Genomic DNA, 14,339 nt, shown 5'->3' on the forward strand with positions numbered 1-14,339 from the left:
CTCACTGTTCCCGAGGTTGGGACAGGAGATCCCACACTGTATTATTATTATTTAGAGATAGACTCAGTCTTTTCCTCAGTCTGGGACAGGAGGTCACACACTGTATTATAATTGTTGAGAGGCAGACTCACTGTCTTTTTCTCAGTCTGGGACAGGTGGTCACACACTATATTATTATTGAGAGACAGGCTTACTCTCTGTTCCTCAAGCTGAGAGAGGACATCACATACTGCATTATTATTGATTGACAGGCTAACTGTTCCTCAGGCTGGGACAGGAGATCACACACTGAATTATTATTATAGAGAGACAGGCTCACTGTATGTTCCCCAGGCTGGGTCAGGAGCTCACACAATATTATTATTATTGAGAGATAGTCTCACTGTCTGTTCCTCAGGCTTTGACAGTAGATCACACTGTATTATTATTATTATTGAGAGTCTGGCTCACTGTTCCCCAGGCTGGGACAGGAGAACACACACTGTATTATTATTATCGAAAGACAGGCTCACTGTCTGTTCCTCAGGCTGGGACAGTACATCACACTGTATTATTATTATGATTGAGAGTCTGGCTCACTGTTCCCCAGGCTGGGACAGGAGAACACACACTGTATTATTATTATCGAAAGACAGGCTCACTGTTTGTTCCTCAGGCTGGGACAGGAGATCCCACACTGAATTATTATTATTGAGAGACAGGCTCACTGTATTTTCCCCAGGCTGGGTCAGGAGCTCACACAGTATTATTATTATTGAGAGACAGTCTCACTGTCTGTTCCTCAGGCTGGGACAGAGGATCACACACTGTATTATTATTATTTAGAGACAGGCTCACTGTCTGTTCCTCAGAGTTGGACAGGAGAACACACACTGTATTATTATTATCGAAAGACAGGCTTACTCTCTGTTCCTCAGGCTGGGACAGAGGATCACACACTGTATTATTATTATTTAGAGACAGGCTCACTGTATTTTCCCCAGGCTGGGTCAGGAGCTCACACAGTATTATTATTATTGAGAGACAGTCTCACTGTCTGTTCCTCAGGCTGGGACAGAGGATCACACACTGTATTATTATTATTTAGAGACAGGCTCACTGTCTGTTCCTCAGAGTTGGACAGGAGATCCCACACTGAATTATTATTATAGAGAGACAGGCTCACTGTATTTTCCCCAGGCTGGGTCAGGAGCTCACACTGTATTATTATTATTGAGAGACAGGCTCACTGTCTGTTCCCCAGGCTGGGAGAGGAGATAACACTGTATTATTATTGAGAGACAAACTCACTGTCTGTTCCTCAGGCTGGGACAGTAGATCACACTGTATTATTATTATTATTGAGAGTCTGGCTCAATGTTCCCCAGGCTGGGACAGGAGATCCCACACTGTATTATTATTATTTAGAGACAGACTCACTGTATTTTCCTCAGTCTGGGACAGGTGGTCACACACTGTATTATTATTGAGACAGCCTTACTGTCTGTTCCTCAGGTTGGGACAGTAGATCACACTGTATTATTATTATTAATATTAGTGAGAGTCTGGCACACTGTTCCCCAGGCTGGGACAGGAGATACCACACTGTATTATTATTGAGAGACAGGCTTACTCTCTGTTCCACAGGCTGAGACAGGACATCACATATTGTATTATTATTATTGATTGACAGGCTCACTGTTCCTCAGGCTGGGACAGGAGATAACACACTGTATTATTATTATTTAAAGACGGGCTCACTGTCTATTCCTCTGGCTGGGACAGGGGATCACACACTGTATTATTTTTATTGAGAGACAGGCTCACTGTCTGTTCCTCAGGCTGGGACAAAGGATCACACACTGTATTATTACTGAGAGACAGGCTCACTCTCTGTTGCTCAGGCTGGGACAGGAGATCACACACTGTATTATTATTATTGACAGATAGGCTGACTGTCTGTTCCTCAGACTGGGACAGGAGATCACACACTATATTACTATTATTGACAGATAGGCTCACTGTGTCTTCGCTTGGGCTTGAATAGGAGATCACACACTGGATTATTATTATTGAGAGACAGGCTCACTGTATGTTCCCCAGGCTGGGACAGAATATCACACTGTATTATTATTATTGAGAGACAGTCTCACTGTCTGTTCCTCAGGCTGGAGCAGGAGATCACATACTGTATTATTATTATTGATTGACAGGCACACTGTTCATCAGGCTGGGACAGGAGATCGCACCCTGTATTATTATTATTGACAGATAGGCACACTGTGTCGTCATTTGGGCTGGGACAGGAGATCACACACTGTATTATTATTATTGAGAGACAAGCTCACTGCTGTTCCTTAGGCTGAAACAGGAGATCACACACTGTATTATTATTATTTAGAGACAGGCTCACTGTTCCTCAGGCTGGGACAGGAGATCAGACTGTATTATTAATATTGAGAGACAAGCTCACTGTTCCTCTGACTGGGGCAGGAAATGACACACTGTATTATTAGTATTGAGAGATAGGCTCAGTGTTCCCCAGGCTGGGACAGGAGATCACACACTGTATTATTATTATTGAGAGACAAGCTTACTGTCTTTTCCTCAGGCTGGGACAGAAAGTCTCACTGTATTATTATTATTATTGAGAGATAGGCTCACTGTCTGTTCCTCAGGCTGGGACAGGAGAACACACACTGTATTATTATTATCGAGAGACATGCTCTTTCCTGACTGTTCCTTAGGCTGTTACAGGAGATTGTAATCTGCTTTATTATTATTGAGAGACTGGCTCACTCCTGTCTGTTCTTCAGGCTGGGACAGGAAGTCACACACTATATTATTATTATTGAGAGACAGGCTCACTGTCTGTTCCTCAGGCTGGGACAGGAGATCACACAGTTTATTCATATTATTGTTGAGAGACATGCTCACTGTCTGTTCCTCTAGCTGGGACTGGAGATCACACACTGTTCTATTATTATTGAGAGACATGCTCACTATTTGTTCTTCAGACTGGGACAGGACATTCCACACTAGGTTATTATTATTGAGAGACAGGTTCATTGTCTGTTCCTCAGGCTAAGATAGGAGATCACACACTGTATTATTATTATTGAGAGACAGGCTCGCTGTCTGCTCCTCAGGCTGGGACAGGAGATCACACACTGTTATAGTGTGCTCTCACAAGGCACCAGTTCTGTAGGGGTTTGGGCATTTACTGGGACAATTATTTTTGTGGCAGTAAATCACAAAATTGATTCTTTTAATGGTCTTAGAATCCAACCATGCGATATAACTCAAAGTACCTCAACAGGTACTAATACACGAGGATACATTTATTAATATATAGAATATGCATGTAAACCTAACAGATCTTATCGTAAGAGTTATCAGAATACAAAAGATATAAATTAATTCAGTTACAAAGAGTTACACATATCAAGAGGACATAAGTTCGGTATATCATTCATTTAGACCATTTCGTAATTGAACTTGTTTAAAACTTCTACATTAGATTCTCAAAACAAGTACATAACCCTTAGGAATTAAATTGATTCTCGTGATTCTTATCTTTCACCGTTTCCGTAGTGTAGCGGCTATCATGTTCGCTTAACACGCGAAAGGTCCCCGGTTTGAGACCGGGTGGAAACAGCCTCGTTTTGCACGCTCCTGTACTTCACAGAGGTCTTGAGCGACCGGTCATTTGTTCCCAATGTATTTCCGGTGCCTTCGTGCACTCTTGTACCAAACGCACGTTCCTTCTGTACGCGGAGCCGATCATTTGCAATTGGGCTGTGCCGACAGACCAGGACGAGCTCTGTCGGCTCAAAAGCAGCACAGGACCTGCAAGAACAACAGAAAGATTAGCATCCAGCGGGGGCCTCTAGTGAGCCCAAGATCTCATCAAGAATCGGCTCCAGCAACAGGGCTGGGCGCATTGTTCCATTCTCCGACCACTCTCGGTGTAAACAAGTCCCTCCTGGTCTCTGCTTGAAATGCACTTTCCTGCGTTTGCTTTGGTGTAACTGGCTTCCCCTGCATGGGCGAATGTGAAGAAAATCCTTAGTAAGTCATTGAAGAAAACCGAGAAGAGGTCGGAGTGGCCTCTGTCGTTCATCAACGATCCAGTCAGGCAGTACTCCTCTGCAAAGCGCCGTTCGTTCACATCGATTGGCTTTTTTTTGCCTTCATTCGTGCAAGTAGTAAAAGCAGACGCCCCTATTCCGCCGTGACCTGGATTCGAACCGGGGTTGTTGCGGCCACACCGCAAATTACTGACCACTATACGATCACGGCGAGTTACCGATACAGACGTGGCAGGGCGGAAAAGGCTGTGCTCTCTTCGTGTGACATAATTCGGAAAAGTCCTGACGTTGCATTTCAACTGAGCCCCAGTATACATCGACCCTTCGACACTCTGAGTTACAACTCTCTTGCGTGTTTTCTCATAATTATGTAGTTTGCTTGCATGATGCCGGGAACAGTGTGGTTGTTCGCTGCCATATGGTCTAGGGGTTAGGATTCCTGGTTTTCACCCATGCGGCCCGGGTTCGACTCTCGGTATGCGAACGTGTCGGTTTTGCCTCCTGCTTTCCAAAAGATCAGCACCGTGTACGAAGGAGCCGCATTAAAACCACTCGAACGTGCAAAACGAGCGAGAAGAGGGGGCGCTTGTTTCCAACCGAAACTTCTCGCGTGTGAGACGAGCTGATCACCGCTGTGGGAGGGTTACTCTGGTAGACAGGGCTGACCTTCGGCAATAGGATTTATACTCTCCAAGATGATATTTGCACTTTCTGGAGAGGCGATTTTCTCCACTTCAGTAGCCCGATTGCGTGGAGAGGGCTGTAGAATGTGGCACCACCTTTCCTGCTCCGTCCATGACAGGCGTGCTGGTCTCTGGAGAGAGAGCACGGTCCATCAGCGCACTCCAATAAAGGCACTGGAAGCAGCTGAATCGCATTGGCGAAGCTCAGCGCTGGGCCGCTGGGCACGTCTTACCACTGTTTCCGTAGTGTAGTGGTTATCACGTTCGCCTCACACGCGAAAGGTCCCCGGTTCGAAACCGGGCGGAAACAGACTTCTTTTGTTGCCACGCACAAATTCGATCTGTCTCCCAGAATTACCTGGGCACACACACACACTGTCTTGTTTCTCCTACACGTATAGTGTAAAAATTAAGAACCCAGGACGAAGATGTGACAATCGAACAAACTCTTTATTATTTAACCTGTAACTCCGAACCAGTTAGCTCCTAAATTCACTATGACCTGTGACCCTGAGCAACCGTTATTCCCCGCTCAGCCCTCCATCAATCAACATGCAGTTTCACTGCTGACGCACACAAATATTACACCTTCTCCAGCTGTTATGAATCGCCTCTCTTCAAAGCCCGGTGTGTTTTTTTTTTGGAGATGTTATACAGATGCAGCCATTCAAAGTGCCGGAGGTAATTGATGCAAAACACCGCGGTGCGTGATTGGTTGACCGACAGGGGCACTCGTGGTCCGTTGGTCGGTCGTAGAAAGATTTACAGTAAATGTCTTTACTGTGCCCATTTTAGCATTGAATATTTATATGGAATTTTACCACTACCACTAGTTGACTATTCATTGTTATTAAAATGACTTAAATTCGATCATATTGTGATATTTTGAAATATTTATATTTAGAAATATAAATTTGTTTGGTGCGAGTGAGGTTTTATTTAATCTCTGACCAAGGGAAATGTTTCATTTTTTCAAAGAAATGTTTGTTAAAGAGAGAGTCATGGCTTCAGTGGGATTTGATCACAGACATTGTGATAGGGAAGTTGGGAGCCTTACCCACAGCGCCACCAGCAAGGTCACATGGAGAGTGTTGAAAAAGCACTACAGAAACATTATCAACAGACAATGTACAGCGTGTACTATTCTTGTGTTGCGGTACATGAATATAATTATATCGTTATTAATTTCTTTAGATACGCGATTCCATATTATATTCCCTTTTAATCAAATTTTAAAAGTATGCTTGTTGACTCCGGTATCACGTTAGTTAAAGACTTCGATGCTTAAAATGTTTAGGGAGAAATGGAATACTGGTGTGTATGTTTTCTTTAAAGTACCGAGACCAGCCATATACTGTATGTTTAAGTTCCAAAATTAATATCGTTTATGGCCTTCACACGTGTTACAGTATGCTCCTATTCTTTTTATGCTCAGGTACTAAGATTTCCCTTCAGTGGTAAAATTAGATATGAATATTCAATACTTAAACGGGCACAGTTAAGACATTAAATATACATATACATACTGTATACAGTACAGTTTGCATACAGTAATATGTTATGTTTCTACATCAATCTCTTTTATGAGCATGTGAAAGGTATGGTGAATCGATTCTCAAAAATTACTGTACTTTGCATGATTGGAAACAAATGTGTGATTGCAAAATGCTGTGGTGTTACTTCTACAAAAACGGTCAATGAAAAAAAGAATGTGGACCAGGGCAATACTTTGAGTTTACAGCTTGTCCAAGGTCATTCATTATTAATACTATTAGTAATATCTTCGTTAAAGACTTTGATGGCGACAGCTCAAACATGAGAGGTTGAGCTTCATTAGCTCCACCTTGCGGAAATTCCGGATACTATTATTTTTTTGCGGTATTATAGGAGAATTTACGGTAACTCGCGGTGGACTCTGTAAAGCCCACCGCAAAATAATGCGGTACCGCCCACTTGTTTTGAATGGCTGCATCTGTTTATGTCAGAAAGAGCACTGTGACGTCAGAGACACCAGCCAGAGCGCCGGGATCAGCGAGCGAGACCGCGGGAGGTGCGCGGAACGCACTGCGAAGAGTTATTGATCACTTATCTATCGACAACCAATTAATTCAACTGAAGAACCGTTGAATAAACGATTAACTTCATCGACTGGTGAGTACTGATTCTTTTCCCGTTCTTGACCCTGTTTTAAATATCTAGAAAACGGTCAATACCGCCTGTATCGATCAATTACAGTACCATAGTGCGTTTAGTGTTAATAATGTTCAATCCGAAATTAAAGAATGGTTATTCAAATTATTATTTAGGAATTTAATCCTAGAACTAGAGAATTATATTCCAAGTTGATAAATTTGTTTAAGTAACAGTTAAAATGCATTTTCTATTTGTTTACAAATCATAAGTATGGTAACCACGGCGACACGCGCCAAGTCACTGTGCCCGGCTAGGTGTCTCGCCTTCATCACAAAGAGCGGTGACGTCACGGACAGCTACTAATACTAATACTAGTGTATTCATGTTAAAATTAGTGAGAGTACAACTGGTAGTTTTAATATTAATGCTAGTATTCATGTTAATATTAGTGCTTATTATGGATATACTGTTAGACTATTTACACTAGTAGTCATGTTAGTTTTAGTGATATTATTACTGTTATGGAACAAGAAATAGGTTTATTCCATGCTGAAAAAAAGAAGAAAGAGAACACAACGTTTCGGCCGTGGAGCCTACTTCAGGTATCACAGTCTTTCTTTCTCTCTTTCTTCTTTTTTTCAGCATGGAATAAAACCTATTAGTTGTTCCTTTGCAGCCTACGCATGCTGACGCAGCTACCCACCTGAATTATTACTGTTATTATTAGTATTAGTAGTGTAGTAGTAACTTTGTGTTATAGTTAGTAATAATGATAGTGTTAGTCATAGTGATAGTGTTACTGTTGTCATATTAGTGGTATTTTTGTTAGTGTTTGTTATAGTGTAACTGTAGGTAAGAGTGTATGTGATGTCCATCAGTGTGTGAGTTTGTGTCTGTGAGTATGTGTACTGTCTATGTGTGATTCTGCAAATGTGTGCGTATCAGTGTGTGGGTGTGTATCTCTGAGTGTAGTGTCTACAGTATGTGTGTGTCTGTGAATGTGTGCTAGTTTGTATTTGTGCATGTATGTGTCTGATTGTGTGTATAAATGTGTATGGTGTTAGTCAGTATGTGTAGTGTCTGTGTGTGTGAATGTGTGTGAGTGTGTAGGTGTATACTGTATCTCTCTGTGTGTGAATGTGTTTGTAGGTGGGCTTGGGCTCCAATGTTGTGTCTGATAGAAGTGACCCATCAACAGGTGTTGAGGTCCAGAGCTGCTTGCAAATGGAATCACTTTCTAGAGTCCAGACCAATGTCTACAGAGCTGTGAGTGCTCTGTTTTTATCACTATTAGTAGTAATGACAGCAGTAATAGTAGCAGGAGTATTAGTATCAGAATTAGTATTAGAATCTGAAGTCATGGTCGTAGTAGTAATGGTAGTAGTGGTATTAGCAGTTGTGTCAGTGGCAGCAGTATTAGTAGCTGTAGTAGCAGTATTACACTAGAACCATGTGTTACGATTCCTGCCTCCTGGCAACGAAAGAGGCAGAAGAAGGCGTAGTCTTAGTTCATTAGTCTACCTATCAGTGTACGCTTTCACCACCACACCTCCGTCTCATCTTGTATTTAAGCACCTTAAGCATCTTGTATTTCTTTCCCTACCTCCTCGCTCAGTATTGGTTTTCCTTTCAAGCTACTTAGTTGCGCTACGCCTTCTACCTCTTCGTACTGTTCTGGTTCTGACTTTGGTTTCTCCACTTTTACTACATTTTTTGGATTACGGCTCTGCTTCGGTTGCTCTTTCTCAGTTTGGATCTCTGGCTTCCCCTGGACTCTCGGCTCTCTCCTTCGTCTCATCTATCCGCCAGGGCCGCAGGTCTGCCCAGGATTATGCCATAAACCTTCGAGTAGCAGCAGCAGAGACTCACTGGGAGGATGAGGTCCTAATTTTTCTTTTTCCGCAAGGGTTATGTGAAGAAATAAAGGATCACCTGGTAACTATACCACAGTTGGGCAGAACTTTGGAGGAAGTAATTTCCCAGGTGTTGGAATTAGAGTTTAGAATTTGTCAGAGGAATAGAGAAAGATCTCAGACACAGATACTAGAGGTTCCTCGGCCACCACCTACCAACACTCTAGACTCGGAATAATCTATGGAAATTGCCCACACCCGGTTAACTCCAGAAGAAAGAGAGAGACGCAGACGAGAGGGCCGCTGTATGTTCTGTGGAAAATTAGGACACTTTAAAGCTGACTGCCCTGCTTTACATTCATCTTTGAGGCGCCTCCCTATTACTCAAGATCCTGTGGTGAGTGAGTTAACTCAATCCTCTAAGTTTTCCTCAGGATTTTCTATTATGTCTACACTGTTTTGGGGTATTAAACAGACGCCACTTGCTTTTATTGACTCGGGGGCAGCAGGGAACTTCATTGACGCCTCCTTAGCTCAAGCTTGGAAATTACCCCTGACCCAGGTGACTCCTCCTCTTCGTGGACAATCTATTGATGGTTCCCCAGTGTCTCCAGGACTTATAAGATGGCAAACTGAATTAATAAGATTGCAAATTGGCGCCATACATGTGGAAGATATCTGGTTTTATCTCCTCGAGACACCATCACATCCCCTTGTACTAGGCTTTCCCTGGCTCCAACAGAATGACCCTAACATTTCATGGTCCCGTAGAGAAATTTTAACTTGGGGACCCCAATGTATTGGTAGTTGCTGTCGTCTGCAAGGTTGTAAGAGTTGCACTCATGGAAACGCCCCCTTCTGGTGTTCCTACGATACCCCCCCCCAATATTCTGATCTACAGAAAGCCTTCAATGAGCAAGAGGCCTTGGCTCTCCCACCCCACCGACATTATGACTGTGCCATCGACCTTTTGCCAGGAACTATTCCTCCTAAAGGTCGTATATTCCACTCTCCAATATGGAATCCGAGGCCCTGAAAATATAAATACAAGATTCTCTGAAGGCTGGAATTATACGCCCATCCACTTCTCCTGCTTGTGCCAGTTTTTTTTGGTGGAAAAGAAGGATGGTGGGCTCCGTCCCTGTATTGATTATAGTGGCCTTAATGAGATCACTATTAAGAACCAGTACCCTTTGCCCCTAATTCCGGCAGCGCTTGAGTCCGTGCATGGCGCCAAGATCTTCATCAAACTGGATCTACGAGGGACTTATAATTTAATCCGTATTTGGGAAGGGGACGAGTGGAAGACGGCATTCATGACAACCCATGGACATTATGAATATTTGGTCATGCCTTTTGGTTTGGTAAATGCCCCAGCAGTGTTTCAAACCTTTATTAATGATATTTTTTGTGATCTGCTACAAAGGTTTGTCTTGGTATACCTTGATGACATTCTAATTGTCTCTAATACCTTATCTAATACCCAGGATCATGTTCTCCATGTCAGAGAAGTACTCTCCCGGCTCATAAAGAATAAACTTTATGTCAAACTGGAGAAGTGCACTTTTAATGCTTCTAGGATTCACTTTTTAGGTTACATCATCTCTCCAGAAGGGGTGGAAATGGACTCAAGTAAAGTCTCTGCAATTACTGATTGGCCCACACCCAGGAACCTTAAACACATACAACGGTTCTTGGTTTTGCCAACTTCTATAGGAGGTTTATTTGAAACTTTAGCTCGGTGGTTGCTCCCATAACCTGTTTAACTCGCAAAGGACCCAGACAAGGTAAATGGACCCCTCAAGCAGAAGAGGCATTTCAGCACCTGAAACACCTTTTCACTACTGCCCTCATCCTGAAACACCCTGATCCTTCTTTTCCTTTTGTTGTTGAGGTGGACGCTTCTGGCCATGGTGTGGGCGCTGTTCTCTCTCAACGTCATGGAGAAAAACAGATTCTTCACCCCTGCGCCTTCTAAGAAGTTATCCCCTGCACAGATGAACTATGATGTTGGTTATCGTGAGCTTCTGGCTATTAAGTTAGCATTGGAGGAATGGAGGCACTGGCTGGAGGGAGCTCATCATCCATTCTTGATATACACAGATCACAAAAACTTGGAGTATTTACAATCGGCCAAACGTGTATGTCCTCGCCAGGCCAGATGGTCCCTCTTTTCTCCAGATTTAATTTCCTTATCACCTACACTCCAGGCTCTAAGAACATCAAAGCTGATGCTCTCTCACGGATCCACGACCCCCCTGAGGCTGAACTGCTTCCTGAACCCATCATCCCTTCTGGTAAATTCCTGGCAGCTGTCAGATGGGACATAGAAGTCATAGTTAGATGCGCCTTGGCTGGACAAACTGTACCTCCTCAGTGCCCTCAGGACAAGTTATTTGTCTCAACCCCAGTCAGATCTTCTGTCTTACAATGGGGATATGATTCCCGCTTCGCCGGACACCCTGGATTCCGACGTACCTTGGAATTCATCTCTAGAGATTTCTGGTGGCCAACCATGGTTAAGGATGTCAAGGAGTATGTCCAATCCTGCTCTATATGTTCCCCAATTAAGTCTTCTCGGATGAGGGCGGCAGGCCCTCTTCAACCCTTACCTATCCCCGACCGTCCTTGGACCCACCTCTCAGTTGATTTCATTACTGACCTTCCACCAAGCCAAGGATACACGACAGTCATGGTTGTAGTAGATCGTTTCTCGAAATCCGCCCATTTTATTCCCCTACCTTCCTTGCCCTCAGCTAGGGAACTAGCAGACCTGTTCGTACTGCATATCTTCCGTCTTCATGGCATCCCTAAAGACATTGTTTCCGATAGGGGCCCCCAGTTTATTTCACGATTTTGGAAGGCCTTCTGTAAATCACTGGGAGCCTCAGTTTCGCTTACTTCAGCTTACCACCCGCAGGCCAATGGTCAAACTGAACGTATGAATCAAGAACTGCTAACCTACTTACGGGCATATATCTCATCTACCCAAGATAACTGGGTATCATTGCTTCCGTGGGCAGAATATGCTCATAATTCTTTGTATACTTCATCGACCGGCATGTCTCTATTCAAGTGTGCCTTAGGTTATCAGCCCCCTCTCTTCCCGGACTCCCCACCGGACACAGAAGTTCCTTCTGTTCAAGAATATATCGCTAACCTACAGGAATTCTGGAAGAAGGCTAAAGCCACCCTTCTTCACACTGCAGCTCGGCAGAAGACCGTGGCGGATCGGCACCGTCGAACCATACCCAGATTTCGACGTGGACAATTTGTCTGGTTATCTACCCACAACCTTCCTCTAAAGCAACCTTCTGGCAAGCTGGCTCCCAGGTTCATCGGCCCTTTTCGTGTCCTCACCCAGGTTACCCCTGTAACTTATCGGCTGGCCTTGTGCCAGGATTCACCCTACGTTCCATGTTTCCCTCCTTAAGCCCTTTCGCAGATCCACTCTGTCTAAACCGCAACAAAAACCCCCACCACCTCATGTAATTGATGGACTTCCTGCCTACACTGTAAATAAGATCTTAGATTCCCGATGGTCTCGTGGATCCCTGCAATACCTAGTGGATTGGGAGGGCTACGGTCCAGAGGAGCGGTCGTGGGTAGCGGAAAGAGATATACTGGATTCAAACCTGATCCGGGATTTCCATCAGAGTTTCCCTAATCGTCCAGCTAGGGCATCGGGAGCCGCCCATAGAGAGGGGGGTAATGTAACGATCCCTGCCTCTCGGCAATGAAAGAGGCAGAAGAAGGCGTAGCCTTAGTTCATCAGTCCACCTATCAGTGTACGCTTTCACCACCACACCTCCGTCTCATCTGGTATTTAAGCATTAGTCTTTCCCTACCCCCTCGCTCAGTATTGTTTCCCTTTCGAGCTTCTTAGTTGCGCTACGCCTTCAACCTCCTCGTACTGTTCTGGTTCTGACTTTGGTTTTTCCCCTTTTACTACATCTATTGGATTACGGCTCGGCTTCGGTTGCTTTCTTCTAGTTTGGTTCACTGGCTTCCCTTGGATTCTCGGCTCTCCCCTTCGTCTACGGTTTTGGATTACGGTTTGGCTTTGGCTACTCCCTCTCGGTTTGGATCACTGGCTTCCCTTGGACTCTCGGCTCTCTCCTTCGGCTACGGTATTAGGATCACGACTCGTCTCTGTCGGCTCCCGCAAGTGGGTTCACTACTTGGTTTCGGTTTCTCTGACCGAATCCATAACAAGCGGTTTATACAAAAAATTGTATATTTTTATTAAGTACAAGCTACTGTGCACTTTTAGGAGTTTAACAGGTTTGATATAAAGCAGCCAAAATATAAAAGGGGAAAATACCCCAGACTGCGTGTAAAGCCCACGTTGTGACTGTTGTTTTATTGTTAAATACGGCATACTGTGCACGAAATGTTGCACAAACATAATCTGATATTTTAATAATTATTATTTTAATAATTTGATCATGTAGCATTTTCAGGTTCCCTCAGGACAAAAGACAAGTGGAAACATGATAGTAAACCAAGCAACTGCTTTATTCTCCTATCAAAACCACACAAAAACCAAACAGAGGATATACACACACATGAGGAGACCGACAGAACACGTACACATGGATAGGGTGGTAACCCGTTAACTACAGGCTATACACTTATAAAGCTATACAGGACACTAAAACTACTAAGACACTATTTACATATGCAGGGTCAGCCGCTGGTCATCGTGCTGACCCTCAGACTCTTCACGGCTACAACTCCCAGCCTGCTCCACGGTACTATGAGCGCCAAGGTGCGCGTCCTCCTCACCACTGCGTTACACTGCCCCCACCTGAAGCGTCTGGCGTCCCGCCAACGTCGAACACCCCCCTTAGGCTGTACTCATACTCTGCTTAAGGCTGCAGGACTCTGCGTGAGCGGCCACTGCGGCGTGGTGGCGGCTGGCGGCCCACGGACGCCCCATCGTGCCAGGTGGTCGTACCATCGACCTGGTAGGGTGCCAGGTGGTCTTGGTGCAGGACCACCACTCTCCCCCGTGTTGTCCCAGCTTACAATCTCTGAGGTAGTTGTCACTAAACTCGGACATGATGTGCCACACATGTGCCGTGTGCCTTTACTTTTGTAAAATTAAAGTCAAAACCCAAAACAGTAACATACTTAAGAGTAAATGCCTCCTAATAGCTAGCAAGCGCTCCTAGTTAGTAAAGTTGTTTTGTGTCCCTGCCTGTCACCGGGGTTTGATTACCGACGGGGAGACAGCTAGTTTTTTTACAATCAGATTCCAATCTTTAATGCTGTGTGTGAGAGTTTACGTAACTTTCCTTTTCTCACATTTTCTGATGATTATTCCGAAGGAGCGCCCTGTCAACTCCTAATACTTTTCAAAAATCTGCCTGCATGTTTGATTATTTTTGTTTTATTTAGAAAAAGTTCAATATTGATCATAACTAAAGAAAATTATGATCAGAAACAAAAACAAAATGTTGAAGATGCAACTCGATCTTGAATCAGAGCTGGGTGACATGGGCTTCTGTTCTGATATGGTTGTACGAGAAACAGGAGGAATCTCTTCTCTCCTATGGAGCATGAGCTGAATCAGGAATGAGACATGTCATATATTA

At 44.0% G+C, this 14,339-nt stretch overlaps 1 long non-coding RNA gene and 1 other non-coding gene across 2 annotated transcripts in view; both read left to right on the top strand.

The window, feature by feature from the left end:
• The first annotated feature begins 4,990 nt into the window (after positions 1-4,990).
• Positions 4,991-5,063, top strand: trnav-cac (transfer RNA valine (anticodon CAC)). The gene has a single exon. It is a non-coding gene; the product is annotated as a tRNA-Val (tRNA).
• A 1,690-nt stretch (positions 5,064-6,753) lies between these two features.
• The window catches only part of LOC138242493 (uncharacterized), a 31,835-nt gene continuing 24,249 nt past the window's right edge, over positions 6,754-14,339 (top strand). Inside the window, exon 1 of the long non-coding RNA XR_011191624.1 lies at positions 6,754-6,904. This is a non-coding gene — a long non-coding RNA (uncharacterized lncRNA). The remainder of the gene's footprint in view (positions 6,905-14,339) is intronic.

Source organism: Lepisosteus oculatus, chromosome 14 (genome assembly GCF_040954835.1).
Source record: "Lepisosteus oculatus isolate fLepOcu1 chromosome 14, fLepOcu1.hap2, whole genome shotgun sequence".
Lineage (NCBI taxonomy): Eukaryota > Metazoa > Chordata > Actinopteri > Semionotiformes > Lepisosteidae > Lepisosteus > Lepisosteus oculatus.